Source organism: Haliaeetus albicilla, chromosome 6, assembly GCF_947461875.1.
Source record: "Haliaeetus albicilla chromosome 6, bHalAlb1.1, whole genome shotgun sequence".
NCBI classification, from domain to species: Eukaryota; Metazoa; Chordata; class Aves; order Accipitriformes; family Accipitridae; genus Haliaeetus; species Haliaeetus albicilla.
The window spans coordinates 34,929,332-34,954,274 of record NC_091488.1 but is presented as its reverse complement, the minus strand read 5'-3'; the positions used below and the strand labels follow the sequence as shown (position 1 = coordinate 34,954,274).

Sequence of the window (24,943 nt, the reverse complement as noted above, 5' to 3'; positions counted from 1 at the left end):
TCCAGGATACGTATTTTATTAGCCTTTAAATTTACAGGATCACAAAACATATTTTTCAAAGCGTCTGGCACCGCTTAGAAGTCATAACGTTTTAAACTTCTCTGTGAAAGATGGATTTGTTGAAAAATTACTAACAATATATAAATCTTTATAAAACCAGGATCAATTCTGAAGTAACTCTGTTTATTTTATTGCTCATCTGTGTCACGGTAGCTCTTGATGACATAGAGTCTTGAAGTGCAAGACAAATATTGTTTGTTGAATCTATAAATTGTCATTAGCAGTGCTTGGAAATTTTTCTTTGAAGTGCCTTCTACTAGAAAATGAAATCTTGTGGAAAGCAAAACATTTTGTAGAAAAGTTTTGCAAGAGAACAGCTAAAAAAGAGTAAGCTTGAAGATTGCAGTTTTGATAGTTCTGTAATAAATATATATATTTTTTTTACTTTGGTTATTGTTTTTATAATATATAGCTTTACTAAGACTTAAAAAATTCTAAAAGAAATTTTAATTATATAAAAGATAAATATATATCTACTCTAGACGCATTTTAAATTTTGGGTTGATTTTCCATTTTGCAACCGAAAGTTCTAAAAATTGCATAAAATGCTATTCTTGGAAATCTTTATTTGTTTATGCCGTTGACATTTTGGCTTGTACTTTTGCTCGAGGCTAAAGTCAGACTGAGAGACTTGCTTTCACAACCTGCTAGCTTGGGGAAAAATCAGACGCAGGAACTCGAAAGTGAACAGTGTGGACGCTGGAGAGAAGACTTGCTTGAGCCTCACAGCGCAGTGAACCTGAGCCTAAGTTCTCTTACAGGTAGCACTGCATAGACTATTGCAGGCTCTCTGCAGGGATTAGTCGTGCTATGCCAGCTATGAGATGGCTCCTCCTGCATCTCAGTGCTTCCTCACAATTTTCAAGAGGCAAAATGAGCTTCAGGTGTGAGAAAAGAAATGCTTCTTTCCTATGGGATAAGGTATGGGAAAATTAAGGTTATACATAAGGTCACAGGAAATCTACAGGTAAATTCATGATTAGCCCAGTTTTTACTCTATTCTAGTTCCATTTTTAACTCAACTTACAACCTTCCTCTGGGAGGCATTTTCCCCACACATCCTTTGAGGCAAAATTCATTGTGTTCAATTTCTGTTTGTTCATTCATCTGTTTTTTCCCCCCTTGCTCTTCTAGGATAATGATTTCTACAGAAGAATCAGCATTCATTCATTCATAATTACCAAAACATGGTATCTGAGATACTGCTGCAATACTTTTTCCGAATATAAGTTGCTCTTTGAGTAGCAACTGTCATAATTAGGTAGTCATAAAAGTGATAAAAGGCATGAAAACACCTTCTCTAGAGGCATCACATTCTAACAAGGATTATCAGTGTGTATTTTTCCTAGCTTAAAACCGAGGACATAGATTATGTCAGAAGAGGACATAAATTCTTGCAGCATGCTATACTGTGTCATAGTATAATGTCATGCAGTTTATACTTACATCGCATAAATGTCAGAGTCTGTCACAATGGAGAAAAAAAGTAGCCTTTTCCCAGGGCAGCCTGAACCTTTCTCTTTTTTTTTCATTTTTTTCTTCTTCCTTTTTTTTTCCTTCTTTTTTTTTTTTTTTTTTTTCTCTTTTCCCTTTGGTAGAGAAAAAAAAACCCTGCACCAGATGACCTTGCAGCCTCAGTGGAATGTGCATGTAGGACACGTCCTGCATTCTGGTACTGCGAAATTTGGTGCCCTCTGTGTAAATCTCTGCTTGAAATACAGCTGTGCTGTGAGTTGATATGACTGATGACATGTTGTGAAGCCAGAATGAATCATAAGAAGGTAGTTATAAGGGATGAGAGAGGGTAAATAAATCAAAGCAGAGATGTTAAAGCAATCTTTTAACCATAACATTTCAGAGGAAGTGAAAGAGGTGGGGAACGCTGTTGGGATAGTTTTCCTGAGTTTTCTATGTGTCAGTTGTTAAGCTGTCCTCCAAGAAATCCTCAGGTGTTAGCATGTGCTGTTTGAGAGAGTTCAGCATGTCTGTGCACTTCTATGTCTCACATTAGTGCTATGTTCAAACATTCAGTATAAAGTAAAATTTGCTGTACATCTTAGGAGAGGGAGAAATCACTCTCCTTTTCCTAAGATTTGCTCCTAGGATGGCACCTACTGGAAAGAGGAATTAAACCTTTGTGTATAATTACAGAGATTTTATTTAGTGTGAAGAAATAGGTGGTTTGGCTTTGGATCTGGATTCTTTGATGTGAGCCAATCTCTAATTCAGGAGGAACCTCCCTGCAACTCTTCAGAAGTCTTCAATTCACAGTTCTGTATTACTTTAAATTAAGGCCTTGTCTTGCTTAACTGCCACGCTTCAGAAAGCACAAGGTATGGAAAAAATGACGGCACAAAACCCCACGTTTACAGCAGTTACGTGAATACATTGTTTTTCTTGCTTGCATATCTCAAAAGCAACAATGATTCTAAGAATACAATCTCCTACCTCTTTCTCACGCTATGGTAGATCAGCAACTGTCTTCAATTTCCTTTTTCTTTTTAGCTTGTTTGAGAACCTACATTCAAATGCAGCAGACAGACTTAAAACTATAGGACTTTGCTATAAAAGTAGATGTTTGTTAGTTTATATACATATAAAAATATATATGCATATATGTCACATGGCTGCATGCAGTAGCTGGTTGGAAGGGACGTTTCAATAGCTTCAACAGCTAGATCCATGTTTTCTCCTTATCCTTCTTCAGATAGTGGACTTTTGCTTTTTTCTATTTCATCCTGTAATGAGATTGGCTTTTGCCATCTGTTAATTTGAGTCTGTTCCCAGCTAAATCATTTGGGGAAAGAATTTGGATCTTCTCATCTTAGGTTGTAGGAGAAATTCAAAGAGAGAAATTGTATTAGTTGTGTTTCTGTTTAATTCCCTGCAGGTCTGTCGTTATGATTTCTTCTTTATAGGAAGTTTTCAATGATTCCATTATATCTCTTTAGCTCTTCGGAACAATGATGAAATACAATTTTATATTTTGTAAATACGCAGAGCAGACTTTCCAGAGAGGCTGATTTAGGTTTCCTTTCCAAGATCAAATGCTGACTTTAACCCAAGAGGCTTAAAAAGACCTATGGATTTTATACATTTTCAGTTACTGAGGTGGGATGATTAACAAAATACTTGAATAACAAGAGAGAGGAAAGATCTTAATGTATACAAAAACTAAGAGTTAGTTTGTGATCATGAAGAAACCCATACGTTTTGAATTACTTTAGTCGCATGTAACAGTTTGTACATTATTGGTTTCGTTTATTGTATTGGCTTTGGTGCATTAATACTTCATAGACCTGTATAGTAAGTGATGATTGACAGATGTTTTAAGGCCCTGATTGAAGAACATATTTTGGCTCACATTGATGCCTATTCAGGTGAAAGTCAAGTAAGTTAAAGCACTGCCTTGAATGGAGTGAAGCATGTGCTTAAATGCCTTCATGAATCATGGTCTGAATAATACTCCCTCAAGGTAGACCAAATACATTCCTTACTCTTTTAGAAGTGAAAAATGTAGATCTCTAGGCTTTGTCGTTCTGTTTCTGAGTGACTTCTTTGATTTGTACCAAAAATCTTTCCTGAAAATTATCACCACTGGAAAGGGGACAAAGCAAGAATTAGTACCAGGACTTTGATCGGTCCTGAACAAAACATAAGCCAAAGCATTAAAAAAGAATGACTTTCCTAATGAAGTTGCTATGGAAATGTCAATAAGCAGAGATGCAAACTAAATGATCTTGTTGGCACTTTTTGTTTCTGTTGTTCTTTCTTAACTGCGTATGGGAAGGAATACATTCAGGACGTCTTAATATTGCACCAGTGACTGTCACTCGGATTTCTTATAAAATGGTAATTAGATCAGTAGGTCTGCCACGGAAAGGGCAATTTGCTTCTATTCTTAAAATGAGAGATGCAAACCCAGTGGTATCCATTCAGAAGACATACCATAGCAGAAACCTCCCTGCCTGAGAACAAGCAGTGCCACGGGTTGCTCGGTGGCAATTCTCAGGTCTGGTCACACCACGGTGGCAGCCAGCCTTTATTTTGACCTCCCAGCCATGCCCAGCCCAGAGTGTTTTAATTGCTGGCAGTGGCTGCCCTTTTGTTTTTATGTATTCCCTCTCTCAGTGTGCCTTCCATTATGGTTTGTTGGCAGCTCTGAAATACTGGTGGTTCCAACAGTGATTGCTTTCATAAGAGTCATGAGAGAGTGCACCTTTAATATTATCTGCACTGTAGGCAGAAAGCAATAGTTATCCTTGGCGGCATGCCAGTGAATAGAAAGTGACATTTTAAATGGACACTACTGGTGCATCAAGCAGATGAAATTAAAGGAAGGCTGTGACAGCTAATGAAAGGCTGGTATGGGAAATGTCCAGGGTGAATTTGTTGTTTACAGGCGAGTTTACCTGATTGGATGGGGATACAGCTGATTGCAAGTCACAGTGGGAATAAGGAGCTATTGCGTGATGAATGCAGCTCTCCCAGGATGGCATTAGTTAGTCCTTGCCTGTGGAGATTCATAGGTTAAGCAACAGCATCTGAAGTGCCATCAGCAGTGACAGGGGATTCTTTGGCCGAGAAAGAAATTTTTGCTGCTTCATGTGGGGAAAACAGCCTCTTGCAGCTCATTTCCAGATGTTAATTAAAAAAAAAACCCCAAAATGCAAATGCACACATAGCAGAGTTTAAAAACAGATAAAATCAACCTGACATCTTACCTTCATTGAAAAGGTAAAAAAAAAAAAAAAAATTAAAAAATCAGTCTTAAAATCATACAATAAACTAAGGCTAGTTAATTGCATTTACACAACTTATATCACTTGCTAGTGACTGCTAAATGTGATTTCTGGAAACATATTTGTGTAAAAACATTAAGGGATCTACATGGGCATTGTAACAAAGTCTGTGTGCCAAGATCTAGTCCCTGTGAAGTGAGTGGGGCTTTAAGCATTGGCCTCGGTGTGACCATGAATTGGATCAAATTGAGTCTCCAGAAATACAACACTTCATTCAGCAATGTCCTGGCTAGCATAGTCAGTTTTTAACACAGCTATTTTTACAGACGTTCAATAAAATTTGATTTTGGGGAAGGTAATAAAATTTCAATATCAAAATTTGATATAAAACTTTTCTTTTTATTATGGCCCTTCTGCATTTATTTTCAGAATTCTCAAGCAAATAACTTATTTTAGGTTTGTTTTTTTGAACATGTTTTCATTTATACACAATTGTGGCCCAGTGTTAAAATAGCAAGAACTAAGGGAAAGATTTTCAAAAATTTCAAGACAAAGCTTCCAACACACAGATCCAAGCTGGATCTGCAAAGGTATTTGCCAAACGTTAGGAATGAAGACTAGGTGTGTTGTGGCATTTTTGAATGCTAAAATAAACACCATTACACTCTTCTCGAGTTTCCCAAAACTTCTTAGGAAGTTGCCAGTTAAAAATTGACCTGCTTATGAATGTTTTGGGGGGGGTGTGTGTATGCATTTGCTTATGCATATATACCTAAAATGTATTAATTATTTCTTGCTTTCAGTAGGAAAATCTAGAATAGTTTTAGATACACAGCTTTGCTGTTTCTTCACGGCATGGATTAAGCCAGGTAGTTGATTTAGCAGTGATGTTTTTGTTGGCATAAAGTTGGTTACTCCTTCGTGGAGCTGCAGGACCAGCAGATGTTGAACTGTTGGGATTCTGTGAGTTCCTAAAAAAAATATTGCTTAGAGAAAACCCATACCCATGGCATCCTAAGAATCTTACTTTGTTATATTCACCACTGGTTCATGTTTTGAATTTTAACACACTAGTGGCAACTTTAGTAAGCCACAAAAAACCAGACAACAATGTTAAAAGCTTGTGAAGTACAGCTATTGCTAATAGAGAGAATTGTTTCAAGGCATGATGTGAAAGGAATTGCAGGTATGTTCTTATTTTCAAGCAACTTCATTCTTCTCAACAGGGGCCTTTTGCTACTGAATTATTTAGGATCACGTTGTTTGTTGTGATTGAACAGAGTTCAAATTTAGAAACCGGGAGGCCAACAAAAATGAGAAACTGGGACTTCAGAATAAATAAGAATTTGAGACTGCAGTGAGTTCTCATCCTGCCTTTTTCCTTTGCTTGTGAAGCTCATGAGCATGGCTGGCACTTGGGGAAGGAGCTGCTAAGACTGATGGTTTGGATTTGTTGGCTTTACGGCTGGCTTCCTCTGCAAAGGGCAGATGCTGAGACTGGTAGTCTCTGCATGCTGTTTATCTGGGGCACTGAGAAGAAAATCCCGTCTTGATTTCCTGCAACCTCATCCTTCCCTGCAGAAGCATGGGAATACAGAAGCTGGGTCCCAGATGGGAAAGTGGAACAATGCCAAACACCGGGCTAATTTCCGAGCCAACTACCTGCCAACGGCAAAGAAACAGATGGGGAAGAGGCAGAGGATGGAAGGTGCTACCCTGGGGCTGCTGCGAAGGGAAAGGAATCCCCACTTTCTGAGAAGGGAAGGCTGTAGGAGGAGATTTAGGGATGCGTTTGTGGGGAAAGCAGAGATGAGATGGAGGACCTGGTTTTCTCTTGGTGCTTGGTGGCCATGGGGCTTAGGGCAAGATAAACCAGTAGATGCAAAAGTTCACACCTGGATTATCACCATATCTTAACAACTGTGACTGCAAGAAGACATTAAAGGCATCCTTGACAAGGACTAGCATCCTTTGCAGGGGGCTGGACTGAGACTCACACAAAAGAGGTCTGGGATGTGTCTGGGGCTCAGGGTCCCAGTCATGGCACAGAGCAAAGCTCTGTGGTGCAAAATTTTGCCTCTGCCACACACAAACTGTTGAATTATTTTCAAATACAGGTTGATTTCTGGGACTACTCTCTAATTATTTGACATTTTTAACAGAGAACTGAAAGATTTAGCTCTAGCTTAAGGCAAACAGGATTCTTCCTCATGCATGGCTTGGGATTTGGGAGCCATGTAGGGTGATGACATGCAACTAGTCTACAGTATTTCAGGAAATAGAGGCTGATGCAAAATTTGAATGCAGATATTTTCACTGGTACAAAAATGGACTTGCATTTACTGAAAAATGGCAACTTTTGCTGGAAATTGCCTAAGGTATGTACGAGCACAAACTCTTTTGCAGTAGCATAGCTGTTCAAACTGAAATTTGTAATGGATTAGTTACACTTCTTAAGGATGTAGAGGACCAAAGGCAATAGAATGGTGTGGAAAGTTGACAGATTGAAAACTTACTCTTAGCTGAAAGATTGTTCAAATTAAGCTCTATGTAATTTAGAGGACAAGAAGCATATACAATAAGCAGAAGACATAAATTTGTTTTCAGGCAAACCAGGTAAAAGCTGCTTTCCTTTGCTTTCTTTATACAGAAACCAAAGATGTTTTCTTAGCATACATGGCAAACTGAAAGTATACATGCTTATTTACAGACTGAAAAGACTTATGTTTCTGTTCTAAGTTTATAAAGCGCTTGAGGTTAGAAGCTGCAGTTAGCAAATGTCTGTGAGTAGATGGGGAGCAGGAGAATAATTACCTGGGAAAAGTAACTTGAACCATCTACTCAGAGCACTTGAATTGCATTTCCTGTATTTTCCAGATGTGTGTCTTTCCTTGTGCGTGTTCACTTCATCCGAAATCAGAAATAATTTAATTCAGTGAGAGTGTGTGTTTTTTGCTGACCAAATCCATACTTAAAACAAGGAAAAAATCCCCACAAATAACCCTCTCTGAAAACAAAACCTTAAGTAATTCCAGCTCATAAGCAAGTATAAATGTTCTCTGGATTAAATCAGGGCAGCATGATAAGCCTGGACTCATGGCTTCCAAGCAACATCTATCACCTGTAGGAACACAGTCAAACAGGAACATTCAATCAATGACTCTAGAAAAAGCAGTTTATGATTTCAAAAGCTCAGAAGGACCCTGAAGTAGCCATACCTACTCATACTTGTAGGATAAGAAAGGTCTGAGGACACTTTCCCTGTGCTCCATGCACTACAGACTCCACATTCAACCCATGTCAATCTGCAGAGCAGGTTAATCTTGCAGAATAAAGGTGGGGGGAGGAAAGAGGAGCAAGAATCTGCCAATTTAAGAAATGACACAGCAGAGAGCTAATAGCTCCCAGAGAGACACGTATCTTTGTGAGCTCCTGCAGTGCGTCTGCATGTCTGCAAACATGGTGGCATGTCTAGGCAGGCCTGTGGTGAAGAGGTGACTTGTTAGTGTAAAATGATAAGCGTAAAATTAGCTACTATAGAATAGATGCCAGTAAAATCTCCAAGCAAGTCCCATATAGATCAGTTTAAATTTCTCCTAATTTGTGATTCCTCAGTGGTGTCTTAGATTCATGTGGAGTTTCTCTACTTACGTGACTGGAGGAGACCCAAGGAGAATGTCAGTCATAGCCTGATTAGCATGAACTCCTTAAACTAAGGCTTCATCTTTGACAACTGTGATATAAACTTATTCTTCCAAGAGTAACCAGAGGACAGGTACCTATAGATGTCATCCATCACCTTCAGATCTACTGACATATATGTAACCTGCCTTCATAGACTCACTTTGTATTCCTCGACCTTGGTTAGATTTCTTTTTTAAGAGTTTGAACTCTGCTGGACAAGTTCTGGCCTGAATAAGAATTTTCTTCTCTTTACAGGAAGCTGTAGAGACCTAATAATTGAGATGAAAACTTCAGCCAGATGTGTAGTTTGTGTGCTTTAAAAAAAAAAAAAAAAAAGCAATAAAAATAGAGTAGTGCTGATGAATTTACAAGACTTCCTCAAACCCCTGGCTGTGGCATCAATTTTTTTGCTTGCTTTGACTAGGCAGCAGCTCTCCTTGAAAGCTGAAAAGGGCCAAATTGAGAATGCAAGAAGGAAAACAATGCCGAAAACAAGGAGGTTTGTGAAATAGGAAGCAGGGCATGTCACAATATTGCTCCCTTTCTTCTTGGGACCACTAATTTGGTGCAAGTCTGAAGCAAGGACAGCCACCCTCATCCACAATTTGAGGGGTGGGAAACATCTATACAGTACTGTAAAAGACTAACTCGTTTGTGGAGTTTGCTTACCTGGTATTCAGTGGCTTGGGTTTCTTTTTGGACTGTCTTTAGTTAATTTTAGGAGCACTAGGAACTTCTGAAGTTCTGGTGATAGCCATATTGGCCGAAACATTAAAATTGAAGGCAGCCCAGAACAGTGAGGCTGTGGAAATTTGAGCTTGGGTGATTAATCTAAACCTCCATATCGAGTAGGAATCAGAAACAGAATTGCGGTTCTGGGATTTCCTGGTTTCCCTGTTCCGAGTCTTGCTCTCACCAAAGTGACGAGTGGAAACATTTGTGTCTCCTTCGTGAAGGGCTGAGACAAGTTGTTCCAATGCCAAAGGCACGACACAGCTCTCGGCACCATGCTCTCCAAAACTGGCTGCAGCATAAGATCTCTGGCATTAAATCCAGGCTCATAATGTCATTCACTCTTTCAGCGTTTCCATGAGTTATCGTATGACACAGAGGTGCAATGCAGGGATGCTGCCAAGTGCCAGGACGTGGATTTTGGCTGGTTCCTGCCCTAACCCATCCAGCTGTTGCTGTGACTGGTGCTCTGTCCAGCCGTGCACACTCATCTGAATTTCAGAAATTGTTCATTCCATTGATAAAATAAATGCACAGTCAAAAGTAACAATATTTATTAACGGTAAGGTTGGGACTTGAAGGGCTCTGCACCAGCACACAGCGAAATCCAAGGTCTGTCCGCTACTCAGATGACTGGATCCGACGTAGGTAACGGTCACAGAGTCTCCCCAGGTATGTAAATAGGACTAGGCAATTTTAACTGCTTTTTGAACAGTAAATTGCTGTCTTTGCAAGTGTTTATTTCGCATACATTCCATGTAATTCTTTCCAAAACCCCACGCTTTTTATTTTATTTCACCTCTCAACCCCTTTTCTACTTTAAACACCACCAAGAGAAGTCTGGATAGGAAAGGAAAAATCCATCACAGAATGAAAATAAGCATCTGTACACAATCATATCCTCCCTCAGTGTGTCTTATACTTGAATCTCATACAAAGCTGTGAACATTACGCGCCAAATTTGTTGCAGGTGTAGGCAGAAGCTAGAAAATATTGAAAGACAGAGAAAAGAGGGTTAAAACAGGCATACAAACATTTATGAAGAAAAGAATATTTCTGAACATGTTCCTTAATATTAAATGTTACAGCTCTTTTTTCTGTCTGCTCATGAAATATTTTGCAGCCAATAGATATTTAGTAGAAAAGTAACATGACAACAGATGGATCAGATGCCTCCAATAGTATAGGTTTCATCCAGATGTAATTTTTAAAAATGCATATTTGCAGGCATGAAAAGTCCTGCAGACTCATTTTTAGAGAAGTTAGTTTCTTAGCATGTTCCAGCTTACTATGAATTGTAAGACTGGTTAACTTGACTTTTCTTTCTGTGGCTAACATGAACTCATTGTGTTGTTTTATCATGCAATGTATACTATATACAATTTTCTATATCTTAAAATCATTCTATAGATGATACGCTGGCTTTAACGGAGAGAAGATTTAATATTTCTATCTGCAGAATTCCCTAATGACTTGTCTTCTTTTTTTTTTTTAGTTTAATTTTATTTTTAAATTACCTTTATGTAGAACTTAACCCAATGAAAACAAAACGGAGAAAAACAAGAGGTTTCCCTCCACCTTCTTTTAATTAGACATTTCTGATTTTAATGAAGACATTATTACAGAGATTTGACCAGCAACCAGAAGTGAGGAATTGGAGTTTAACTAGAGCATCAGGTCCTGATCCTCTAGCTGACTTTAACAGACTTGGACATGTAATCTGGATGATGCAAACTCTAGAAGAGCTTAAAATGAAACACCGTTCATACATAGAAATTGCAAAAAGTAGTTTCAGTCTTTTTTTTATCTTTAACAGAGATATTGGCTAACACTTCCTTTTTTTAAAAAAAAAAACAAAACCAAAACAAACCAAAATGTTTTGGAAGAGAAGAGAGATCTGCTTTTCCCATGGGAAAAGTTAAATATTTTGCCTAACAGTTGAATATGATATGGCTTGTGTCCAAAAACCTGTTAATTTTTTAATGCCTGGTGGGATTTGTATTTTGGTACTTCATGAATTCATCTTCATCTCTGGATCAGGCTTCTCATGTCATTCCACAGCTCGGCAAGAAGGGAGAGGTGACATTGGTGCAGCCTGGGAAATACTGTCTGACCTACATGATCAACATTTAAGGGAAAATGGAAACTCTTCAAACTCTGATTTCTATGAATTGCCATGCTAGTGTTCACTGAACAAAGTTTGAGATCTGACTGTTTCTGTCAAAGTGCCAACACTGGAGCATGGGATCTTAATTTTAGACATTTAGGTGGTTTTTTTTCATGTGTGTGGCTATAAGATAGATGGAAGCAGTTAGGGGACGGCAAGAATGGGCTGTCCTGGCACGTAGACTTTGCCCTTCAGTTTGGAGCTTGTAAAAGTTACCAGAATAAGTTACAAGAAGATCCATATATTCAGGGGTGTAGCCTGTGTCACTTGAGTATAATCTTGTACCTTTTCCATTGACAAAATTTCAGTGTACTGAAACCTGAGTTAAATCTGCATCTGGAATATCTACAGACTCCTGGAATTCTTAGTCTGCTCTAGAAGATGAAAATGGGAAAGGGTGGGGATGGCTGATCTCTCCTCACTACTACTTTGTGCAACATCCACCTAAGAGGATGGAGCATGTTGTTATCTTGGCAAAATATTTAATGTTGTTGCTGCGGCTTTGGAAGAGCAGATATTTCATGTTTTCTCCTGTATATCAAACTCACCAGAGCTGTATCTTTTTCTGGCATTTGAAACTAATTGGCATCCACAATATCAGGCACAGTTGCCTTTATCCAGGGCCACTGCTAAATCAAGCTTCTTTCAGAAAATTTGTATCTAAACTAAAAATGGTTAATGCTTCCTTTTACCTCTCCCCGATATTAACAGTCCCAAGAGGACTGACTAGTGTGGTGTGTAAGTCTGAACAGCTTGATGGAATTGTACAAATGTAGACTTCATTGCTTTGATTAGGGGTGTAACCTTATTCATTTTACTTTTGGAAGTACACTTTGGTTTGTAGTTGCCTGCAGGCATGTAGGCACACAAACATACATAACCGCTTTCAAGAAGTTCATCTTAAAGACTAAATCTAAGTTTGAATCTGGATGTGTACACAAGTAACATGGCAAATTCACTGTGTTATTGAGATATTTGGTGGCATTATAGAATTATGCTTTCTTAAGAACATTATCCTTCCACGAGATGCTCTCTGTGAGGTAGTTTCCTTTATTCACAACAGAGTCAATTGATGCCAATTGTACTGCTGAATTAGGGTAATGCTCGGTGTAACAGATCACTATGCCTGTATTTCCACTTACTCACATACATATTATTGTAAAAGAACATTATTAAACAACAATATTGGGGACTGAATCAATTAAAAATGTCAGTATTTGGCTGCTGTGTAACGTATCTTAGCCTGACAGAGAATATATTTTCTTATAACCTTTGATTATATAAGTACATATTGTATTAGTTTCCTCTTACCTTAGTTTGGGGTAAAGATGCTTGATGGGCAGCAGTATTTTGCCCTCTCCCCAGTGTTCTGCACATAGGTAATATCATACGTCCTTTACAGGATAATCTTTAGACCTTGCTGCGCCAGCTGAATGATTAATTTCCTCACTAGCTGTTCATCTTGGCACTTCTGGGGGAGTCACTACATTCTAGAATCTGCAAGCAGTAATTCAAATAATCATGGGAAAGTATTTGTTAATGCTGGGGGTTTGATACTTAGAACTTTCTAGAGGATGCAGCATAATGTACACATCACTTACTGGAAAAGCAGCTCCCATTCTGTCCCGCTGAAACTTAGGAACTCAGAGTCTTTTCACAGTAGATCACAGAAATTCAGCACATGAAGACTACAGAACCAAATCATCGCTTGTGCAAGGTGCAGCAAGAGTTTCAGTAGGTGCAGCAAGAGTTTCAGTAGGTGCAGCAAACTTGATTCTCCTCCAACACTCGCTTTCACCTTCCCTCTTCAATTCCTTTAACACTGATGGCATTGACTCCCTTAGAAATGACAAAATTACTAAATAATTTTATTTTTCTTCATTCTCAGTATGTTTGAATTTCCACCTCTAATTACATTCTTTTTGCATATCTTACTTTCAAGGTTTTTAATACTTCAAACTAACTCCTTGGAAATCTCCTTGCAGCACCCTGTTGACTTCTGTTCCCATTTGGGCTGCTAAGAGAATGGCTGCTACCTTCTGCGTGAACCAGCGCTAGAGGAGAGGAGGGTGTGCTCTCTTTCTCGGCATTTCACTTGAGTTTCTTGACAGCAGAAATATAACATCACTCAGTCCACAGTTTAGACCCAGCACAAACCTCAGGAGTTTGGAGCTACAGCTGGTAGGAAAAGTCATGCTCAGCCTCCCTTAGCTTTGGGAGACTGAGCTATAAAACTCTAGCAGTACTATCCACAAATGTTCTTTGGCTCTTGGTTGTTTTCTTTTCTTAAAATCTTATTTCTGTCTTTGTCTACTGGTGTTTTGCAGAAATGGCAAAAGGAACATCCCTGACAGGATGGTCATCCGTGCTGAATCACAGGTGCCTGCTCTGACTCACAGCCAGAGACTCCCAGCTAGAGAGCTGCACAAGGAAAGGTATTTCCTTGGATAGACTTTGCTGGAAACAAACTGAAGTGAGAGAGGGGCACAGAAGAAGCAAACGTATGTAGATAATTTACAGGAGAGTTTTAGTTAAAGTGGCTGAAGTTTTTGCAAACATACAATTAACTGAAAATGGTGGATTACAATTAGTCTGTTGGATAACTTACTGGTTAATAGGCTGGTACACATGTCCTGAAACTGTTGAGAGTTGTGCAGGTTTTTAAAACCTCTATTGCTGTCAGCAGACAGGACAATTTTTCAAGAGCAAAAACCACTGGCGAGTTTTGGAATCCGCCAGATCTATTTTTGCTTGTTTCCGGATGGGGCTTGTGTACTGATCTGTACTACTGCCATGTGTGCCACATGTGAAAATAATTCAGTGACAGTATTTGTCTATGTATGATGTGGTACATGTATGTGCATGTGTGTATGTATATACACACGCACATACATACACGTACACGTTCTTATTTATACTCATAAATAATTTCTTTCAAGAACAGATGCTCCTCTGTTCTGTATCTCAGTGTTTCCACACTCAAGAGTGCCATAATTTGGAAAAAATTGCAACTGTCACAACTCTGCTGCAGTAATGGTTTTCTAAGAACCAGCTTAATAAAAACATCAGGCCTCTCTGTTGCAAAGAATTTTATTACAGTTAACAACTCAGCCAGTTATCAAGTATGTTGTCACCAATGCACTCACTCTCTCTGTGAATGATGACATGAATTAATTTTGGATTTCTGTAGCATCTTACACCTATATGCACTGTCTTACAGCTGTGCAGCAGTCTTTCTCTAAGGAATTAAACCACGTGGGAAGGTACAGTAGCTAAAAAACCCAAAACTATTTTGTGCAAAAGTTATTCTGTGATGATAAGGTTCCACAGGCATCAAATTAGTTTACCTGCATTAATTTACACAAAAGTATACAAAGTCCGCTTCCTGGACTTTGGCTGCATGGGTCTTTATTTTTCTAAACTAAATATGGAATTTTTAATAATAATGTGAGTTCCTTCCAGGAATCAGCTCTGGCTTTCACGTCTCCAATGACTACTCCATTCCTTGTGTTTGCATGGGTATCTTACCGTGAATAACCTCCTTAATGTAAATACTTCCATATCTAGAATTCATTGAGACTTTTATTTGCCTTGTGTATAATTTGTACATATATAAAAAGTGTGTTCATGTGAGATTTGTAGTCTTTCAATGAATTCTTTTTTCTTTTAAAAGTGTGACCATGTTAGATGCACTTTACCCACTAGTAAATCTCTGCTTAAACTGTACTGCATTCTTATTGCTGTTTTTTCAAGAATGTGCTGCAGAAATGTTCTCTCTGCATCAGCTGAACGTGGAACTGGGTATTACGTTAGTCCGCCTTCAACGATATGCTTCAGTTTTCCTCTGCTTTTTTAAATGTCCGGTATTTCAGGAATGAGTTGGTTTAGAAATTGAAGCTAAGAAATGTTGAACTTGGAAGCGTGACTTTTGAGTAATGTGGAGAATTTTGTAACAAACTGATCCTCAAATCTTAAGCTGTTATTTAGGATGCTAAATAAAATGTTGGTTCTGTGGAATTTTACCTTTAGAAAACACAACTGGGTGTGATTCATTGTGGCTTCTGGGAACCAGTGGATAGAAATGCTGAGTTTTTGAAAATGTGTTCTCACTGATTTTTTTTTTCTTTTTTTTTTTTTTTTTTTTCCCCCTCTCTGTATCCAGAGACATGTTCAGTGTATGGTAAAGTAAGGTGATTATATTTTTCCAGGGAACAGATGTGGTAATTAAGAACAGGAATAAGTTTCAAAATTCAATGAAAAAGTAATTGTCAAGTGTATTTCTAAAATGAAGTACAAACAAAATGCATGCCTATGTGTGGATGATTAATGGGGGAGTGTCAATGTCTTTCCATTAGTTCCTTTATATTGCTGTACACAATCATGCATACTCTGTATGACCATCAGAATTTTACTCTACTAAATATACTTGACCATAATGCCAATCAATAGTTTCTCCTCGCAAATAAAAACTGTTAATAGCTTCAATATAAAAAAACTTTCTCTGCTTCAGCTCAAATGGCACAGTATGACTGTTTGTCATTATTCCTTCCTCCTCAACCTGAAGAGTGTGCCTCTAAATTAATTCCTGTCACTTAGGTGCTTTCTTGATAAATACTTTATCTATATTTAATGTCTCTTTATTCTGATTTTATTATATGTGTGTGCAGTAGTGAAAGAAGCTAACTGACAAGGCAGCGTATCATGGCAAGAGAATTTGCTGTTGCTTCTTTACACTTTTTGGTAGAGTGGCTATATTTAGAACACATACTGTCAGCCATGAATTGTCTACCTATACCCTTATCTTTTTCAATCCATGATATAAAATTGCTTCTTTATACTGCATAGATAAATATCCCCAAGTTTCACCCATACAGCTATAGTATTTGTTTCTACACTAACTGATCAAATGTTATGAGCAGGAAGATTATTTTGAAGAGGAGAAGAGGTGTAAATCCAGTATAATAGCTATTTGTGTGTGTGCTATAAGGCTTTTGTTGCCTGCACCATGGGTAGTGCTTTAGTTAAGGAAAATGAGAGGTTGAAACTCAGTTTCTTAGGTGAGGAGTGATTTATGATTGCAAACATACAGGAGTGTAGGATTCAAAATAATAAACATTTGGTAAATTTGCACATTCCTCCATTTGCTATATATAATTATTTCCTGTGCGTAACATTAATGTCTCAGGAGTAAAAAAGCTTCTCATAACATGTCCTCCTGCAGTGTTGCTAAGCTCAACTATTGAATACAATTGTTTGTGTAGCATTAGTTTAATGAAAAAAAAAAAAAGTACTTTATCTAAAAGGCTATATAGTCTTTCTATTACAGGCAGGGGAATTTACAGGTTCCCATTGTTTTTCAGTGCAGTAAAAATATATTGAGAACTACCAGCATACATATATTACATTTAACATAAACAGGATTCACAAAAAGCAGTTCCCCAACTTGCTCTTTGTGAATGAAAAATTACCTGAATATGCAGTTATACTGCTTTTTGTTGTTTCTCTTCAAAACCAGGAAGGTGTTGCTGTGGCTGTAGGCACAGAGTTCTCTACAGGAGTGTCTACTAAGCTCTTCGTGGTGATGATCATGTTCTCTGTAGTTGATGTAAAGTAGCTGTAGTAACTCACAGTACAATACTCCATGTTTCCTACCAAGTTTAGCTGGTGGGAAACGTGACCTTTTTTTCCCTCATTTAAAATGTTTTGAGTCTCTCCTATACAGCATTAATGATGTGCTTTGTTTCTAAATCTGAAAAAAAGTTGGGACTGTTACTTTTAAGTTATTTCTGGAAAGAAGTAATGAGAAGAATACAGCTGTTTCACCATGCTGGGAAATGTACAACTAACATGGGCTCTAAAAGTTTTTCTTGTAGATTATGCTCTCTGTGTTCCTGTACCCAGGGCTTGTGGCAGAGATCAGTCCCTTGACCCAACTGTAGGTGCTGTAAAGGACTGATGCAATCCAACAAATTCTCAGTGACTCCACTCCTGCAGAGCTCAGACTGAGCACTATGAAAACACTCTAGAGGACAAAAGTAGATCCTGGTCTGATGCTTTGATGCTTTAGGAAGATTCCCCAAATCCTTATTCCTGATGTGGGTACCTTGTTAAGATCAAAAGATAGCTAGATGTATGAGAAAAACTGGCAGGCATTAGGCATCTCGGTTTCTGGTGGTTTAATACTCATAGACCATCATGAAAGCAGTCACCAAGCAAGAGAAGATATATCCAAAGAACATAAAAAGAATACAAATAGATCATTGTTTTACAAGATGGCAAGGGTTAATAGGGCATACCACAGTGTTCTGTACTAAGAAATTGTTCCTTATGTTAAAGTGTGGTTTGGAAAACAGGATAAAAACAGAAGTATCAAAATTTTCAGCTGACTAGAACACTTTCATATATTGGGATTAAATAAAATTATCTACTGGAAAGTCCAAATAATTTGGAAAAAGAATCATCTGAATTAGGTGACCTATATCTATTCAGAGAATCACTGGGTGTTGCTTTAGTGTATCTTCACTTCCCAAAATGCTCAAAAAGAAAAAAAAAGCACATGAGATATTAGAATGGACAAGAGTTTGAAGCAAGTATCGTAAAAAGGGGGATGCAAATTTGAAATTTCTGATTCAGGCTGTTGGTAAAGGCCAGATCATTATGTTACATAAAACCTTTGTCTACAGTAATATGTTAGTTCCAACTTTTTTTTACACTGTGTGGGCATATGGACTAAAGCCCATAAAGGCTCTCTAATAAATCTGTCACTCTTCCTAATTTAAGACTAATTCAAATAACGTGGAAAGTAACAGCTAGCATCTATACATCCCCACTACATACTAAGTCTGCAATGACATATCAAGAGCTCAAAATCCAAAGTCTTTCAAATACCCCTTCTAGAAATATATGTGTAATTAAAGCTGACTTATCTTGCAGTCAGCCATAGTAGATGCTGCAGTTACTTTCCTCCTTGACAATAGGCAGAATGGGCAAAATCCTTTCAGAGATTTTCTGATAGTGGGACGGATTGTGTCTTTAAATGAGATATCCCAAAGTTATACAGCACCGGTATTCCAACTGCTCACCTTCTAATCCCCCAGGTCGGGAATTGCTCAGGGTTTCCCAGGCTTCGGCCAACCTCACACATGCACAAAACGTACAGTCTCGCTCCATTTTGATACGAGGCTGCATTTGTGCTCATGGAGTGAACCTGGTCTCCTGCTGCATCTCTCAGCAGACCACCTGCAACTCCTTTAGGTTGTTGTAGTTCCACAGCGTGTCGTGTTATTTTGCCAGCAAAAATATTGAGTTCAGCTGCAGCTGCATCAATTAGCTCCTCAAGTCTGCAAATAGTGACATGGTGACACTTTTTTGGATGAATGAGGTACCTACTGGCGAGTACAGAAATTAAATGATCAACCCTCCCTTTCATGTGTCTGTGTTTAAACATTCTTTTACCACCATGTACTTTGAAAGTGACAATTCTCTGCCCTTAACTCATAAAACACATGCAAATATTTTGCATCTGTCACAACCAAGCTTCACAGATACACAGATGTGCAGCAGCACAGATGCTGGTTAAAAAGATACATATATATATTCCTGTTAGAGATAATTTGCATTTTGTGATACTGTATTATACGAATATGAGCCAGCAGTGTGCCCAGGTGGCCAAGAAGGCCAACGGCATCCTGGCCTGTATCAGAAATAGCGTGGCCAGCAGGAGCAGGGAGGTGATCGTCCCCCTGTACTGGGCACTGGTGAGGCCGCACCTCAAGTCCTGTGTTCAGTTTTGGGCCCCTCACTGCAGGAAAGACATTGGGGTGCTGGAGTGTGTCCAGAGAAGGACAACCAAGTTGGTGAGGGGCCTGGAGCACAAGTCTGATGAGGAGCGGCTGAGGGAGCTGGGGCTGTTTAGCCTGGAGAAGAGGAGGCTGAGGGGAGACCTCCTCGCTCTCTACAACTACCCGAAAGGGGGTTGTAGCAAGGGAGGTGTTGGTCTCTTCTGTCAGGTGGCTGGAGATAGGAAGAGAGGAAATGGCGTCAAGTTGAGACGAGGGAGATTTAGGTTAGATAGTAGGAAAAATTTCTTTACTGAGAGGGTTGTCAGACATTGGAATAGGCTGCCCAGGGAAGTGATGGAGTCACCATCCCTGGAGGTCTTTAAGACATGTGTAGGTGGGGAGCTTAGGGACATGGTTTAGTGGTGGACTTGGCAGTCTTAGGTTAACAGTTGGACTCGATCTTAAAGGTCTTTTTCCAACCTAAATGATTCTATGACTCTATATAACTGGTATCTTGTGATCACTGAATTTCATTGTGTTATAGTTATCCTGTGCTTGTTCCAGATAACGTCTCTCATCTTATATCAAGTATGTGAGCTCTCCTGGGGGGGGGCTGTCTTTATCCTCCCAGAATACGTACAGGATGTTCTTTTATAGGGAGTAGTTTGCTGAGGCACTATTGCCTTAAAAAATATTAAAACCTGTTCACTTCACAATTCTGACCTTACACTGGTTGGTGTTATTTCAAAAGTGAAGGTGGATTTTCGATTGCAGGGTTTAAGATGCCTGCTAATTTGCTGCTTACCCAGCCCAGGCTGGTTGTCTTTCCACAGAGACTAAAGAGTCTTAACCCTGAATGTATTTTTAGAAGGATGAATCACTCCACCTACATTGTTGCTGGGGTTTTTGTTTGTTTTGTTTGCAGGTCTTTTGTAACCAAAATACAGACCTACTAGGATAAGTTTGGTAGAATAATTTTAAATGAATTGGAGAGTCTCTTCTGAATAAACTATTGAACCTACTTGAAATCCTCAAGTAAAACTATGCCATTAATTAATATTGTGCAACACATTTCTATGTTTTCTTTTGATTATGTCAGTCTCTGTCCATGTTAGTGGCTCACTTACTGCTATCATCCATCTCAATCCTATTTTTGTAAAGGCATGCTATATCTGGTACTCCAACCCTTGTTTCAAAGCGTCCTCAGGAAAATGTTTCAATCAACCTTCTTGACACAGAATGCTGTAACACACACTGTTACGACGGTGACGTGCGTGAGTCACTTCCTTTCAGCTGTTTTGGACAAACAGTAGCATGTTCAGGAAAGAAAGCAATGGCAGACATTTAGATGCGGTAGAAGACAAGGGTGCCACCAAGAAATGCCTGTGGGCTCAATCAGATGCTACAATGAGCAGGATCAGTTGTGGATACTTAACTGTGCTGAGGGGGACACAAGAACTGTAGGGGATTGTTGGGATGATGGGGAGCATACCCATCAGCAAGATGAGGAAAACTGGACTGTGGGAGCCCAGAGAAATGGAAGTCATTTGGAGGAGTGGGCAGATGGATTAGAACTGCAATAGTAGTAAACACTGGAGGTTTATTTACTGATCTCTTGGGTCCAGTCACTGGGGCTGACAAGTGGAAAGCAGTACCTATTTCCAGGGTTTTGATATGTTTTTTCAGGGTGACAATCAAACGAAGCAAAACTTCTGAATGTTTGTCTCCAGCTCTGGGAGAGGGGAGAGTGTATGCACATCAGGAGTCTACTTTAGCTGGCTGATTTCAAACAATAATTTGGGACAGAAGAAATGCAGATGTAAGTCTTGCTCAGCTTGACTCAGGAAAGAGGTTTTCAGTTCAGATCACTGTTGGGCAGAACAGGTACTTGACATTTTAATTAAAAATAAGCACATACAGCACTACTTGCTGCAGTAGTTGCAAACTGCTTTGTTTACCTTGCCTTTATTTCATTTTCGGGGGAGGAACATCCATTTAGTCCTCACAGTGTCTAAATGCAGAGGAATGGTGCATGTCAGTGTGTGTGCATGTGCATTCACTTGCCTCTCTGCACATTTAGAAATCATAATGGGAAATATATCCTGAAGTGGAAACACCAGAGGACTTGATTGTGACCCTGTGCTGATATAACTCTATTAACGTCACAGAGTTGGTGATGATTTATACCAGCATGGGGGCAAAGAGCACAGCCTCACGGCACACGGAGCAGCTGGGGTTCCTCTGCTGGGGATGGTAAATAGGCAGCCTGAGGCTTTTCTCCTTTGCTGCTTTGCTATTTCAGGCCTCTGTCAGGGATTACTTCTCACTTCTCCCTCTTATTCCAGCGGTACGTGAATGTGCCATGTCAGGTGTGCTTGCAGTCTTTGCACCGGTGGAAACCGTAAGCGCTTCTGTGGAGGCACCGTGCTGACAGAAAGACCCATCTAATGAAAGGGAAGTCAGGATGGATAACTTCCCATAATGTCTTCCCTGTCACGAAACTTGACAGAAAAACACAACAAAACCAGCTGCTTTGGCTTCTTATCTTTAGCCTTTCGCCTGGGTTTGTGTTTCCTCTGTCCTTCTGGTTTCTTGTCAATTTTGCTGCGTCCATCCTTCCTTTTCCCTGAGCCTCTACCGGCCGGCAGAGAAGAGCGGGTCTGATCTAGGGGATAGTCAGCAGCAGGCTATAAATCTGGCAGCATGTCATAAGCGTGCTTCAATATGCTATGTAATTTATAAGGCAACACATCCATTTTAAGACCAGCCCTGAATCTCAGTATATCAAAAAGCAGGAGACTGAAGAATAGGCCACTGCTGCCACTTATAATAACCCCTCCAGAAACAGAAGGGTCTTGTATCTGTCATTAAAGTTGTTTTCTTTCTCCTTTTAGCTACTATGTGCCATATATTTATTAGAAGTTATTGCTAGTATGACTTCATTGATAAAGCTCCATTGTATCTAGCATGAAAAGAGAACAAAAGATGTAATATTCCCTGGCATATCACACGGATTCTCATTGTATGGCATTGACTTCAAGGGACAGAAAATTCTCTCATTAGGTTTTCTTCTCTGCTACTGAATTCCTGGCAAAATCAGAGCTCAAAAACCGAGCTTAAAACACAAATGGAGTTGAACATGTCAAAATACTTTATAAATTGAAGGGATAGAGAAGTTCTGGAGACAGCTTTAAAATAAGTGCATCACTTTAATTGATATTGTATAGGGGCGTTTCTGTCACTCTGGGCAGAGGAAAATTACCCTATGGCCATGCCATGTTTCTGCATACCGACCCACATCCCACCTGGATAAGCTCACCCTGTCCTCTGCAAGGGAGGCGGACAGGGACCGTCACTGGCCATGGTGAAGGGAAGGAAGGTGATCTGCACTTTTCCCTTCCCTTCCTCCTTCCTCTGCTCTAGTCTGATGACAAGTACTAAAGTGCAGGACATGAGATGAATTAGACTGCTACAAAACCTTTGGGATCTTAGTGACTTTGGTGTTATTTATTTATTGTTTATCTGTTTGTTTATTTTCCAGGAAATCCAGGCTATCCAGAGGATGTTCTGAATGGAGGAACTACCCAGAACTGAATTGCCGGATGGGTCTGATCTTGAAGCCATGCATGACTTGGTCTGGCTGTCTATAAACTAAGTGGAGGAAAGACATTTTAAACCAAGAAAAAGTATGCACTATGGAGACTCACAAACTACCTAAAAATGCCCGATACAGACCAGAATAGTTGAAATCATCAGTAAGGAAAGAAGACGACTCCTCTCTGCCTCACTGCCTGCAGAGGAATGTTGGATTAGTGCAGCAGTCAACAGGAGCCGACACAGACATGAAAAGTACCGTAATGCAGCCAAGATTAAATACTAGAGCTATGCTGAGGGACATCTGAGCCATCTATGAAAGCAGAAACCCTCATACACTGCAAAGCAGGTAGCAGAAAACAGCCATTTCCAGAAACCAAAGGAAGTGTTTTCAGGGAAAGAACTAAATGTGTCTTGGTATCAGAGCTGTGATCTACATGCCAGGCTAGAGGACCAGTGTCAAGGTCACACCAAAGCTACCGGACTGACGTGCTAGTGTTAGAGTTTGGGCTTTGGTACCGGTAAACTTTGTGGAAAATAGAAAAATCTCCAGATATTCTGAAAGTTATTGGCTCTGAGCTATACCCCAAATTGGTCCTGCTCACTCAGGCACCATCAGCAAAGGTCTTCCATAAGAAAATACTTAATGGATAACGGGGTCCTAACAACCTCCTCGGGGTCAGCACACAGAGGCAATCCCTAATTTACAGCTGCGAGGAAAGATGACTTGTGGCACGTTCATCCTCTTTTCTAGCAGAGCTTATGGACTTCTGCGAAGTAAGGGGTCTATTTCCAGGGCGAGGACAAGTCAGATAAAAAGTCTGTGGGCATTGACTTCCTCACTTTCAGCAGGACATTGCTGCAGGACCTTTACTGTGTTTTCCATATGACATTGCTGCAGAGGCAGGCAGTCCAGGGCCGGTGAGGGATGGAGAAGTATCTGGTAGACAATGATTCCTTTGGGACTGTACTGTCTAGAAGATGGAAGAGGGCCAGGAGAGATCAAAGGCATACTGTCTGCTAAAAAATAGTGATTACAGCTGTGTGCATGTATGGTTGTGGGGGGTATTCTGTTTTCTGTTTTGATTTAATTATTAGGCTGTTAGGAAATATTATTTCAGTTCAATTTCAAAGCATTTTTTTTTGTGAATTAAAAAAATGTTACAGATTCTTTTTTACTCAGACATAAGTGTGTGTGTATGTAGCTGCAGCTACATAGGCTCTCATCATGGCATTTTAAGGGTAAGCTTAGTTTCTTATGGAGTTACATTATAAAATTGTGTGTAAAACTGAAATGGTTCACTGAAAGGGAAACTATAAAACAGTATAAAGATTCATGATCCCTTACTGGTCTTATTTTAACAAGAAACTATAAAAGGAAACATTTATTTTCCATGCTAAAAGTAAAGGTCACTCTGTAACTTTCAGTTTTCTTTCCCTTTTTCCCCCTTCTTGGCACTCATGTTGGTTTCTGAAAATATTTCATTCTTTTTTCTTTCATTTCTCCCCTTTCAAGCTCACCATCTTTCACTCTAACAGCTTCTTTCTTTATCGTTATTTCCCAGCAAACTAATATCCTTAGGGGTTCTTCTGCCTTTTATTACAAGGAGTTCATATCATCTGGCCCTATGAACTGGAGGGCAGATAAGGAACTATTTTCAGCACTATAATGTTCTAGTGGTAGCCTGCACACCGATCCAAATGAGACTCATTCTTTAGTTATTGCTAAACTTTCTTTTCCATGGAGCTTCTGGTGCACCTCAGACAGATGGTAGAGAACCAGTGGTCATTTGTACAAAACGACTAGGAAGCATTAAAAATTGTACACTAGCCTCCAAAACATAGAAGCTACCAATACTTCGTTACTTTATTGAGATATAGGGTCAGTCACCTCTTATTTTTAGGACGTCAGCTGCTCTGACTATTGAATAGTCAGAGAATATATAGACTAGAACTGTAATTTCTCTTACTCCTGGGGTCTCTCCTGGGTCTTAACACTCCAGGAGTATAAAATACATTAAGTGTTCACTTTCAAACAGTGGCTTCTGCTTCCCTGGCCAAACTCTATGCAGTCAGGTCCTGGGCTGCCCAAATAACTTCTGCTTTTAAGGTACTAAATTTCTGATAAATGGAAGTCATGGCACCTGCAGGGCCCTTTCAAGGTGCAACAGTTGACTTTATTG

At 39.3% G+C, this 24,943-nt stretch overlaps 1 long non-coding RNA gene across 1 annotated transcript; it reads left to right on the top strand.

The window, feature by feature from the left end:
* The first annotated feature begins 693 nt into the window (after positions 1 to 693).
* On the top strand, positions 694 to 24,100 carry LOC138685698 (uncharacterized). Its single transcript, XR_011325081.1, has 3 exons — positions 694 to 981; positions 13,713 to 13,820; positions 22,708 to 24,100. It is a non-coding gene; the product is annotated as an uncharacterized lncRNA (long non-coding RNA).
* The last annotated feature ends 843 nt before the right edge of the window (positions 24,101 to 24,943 follow it).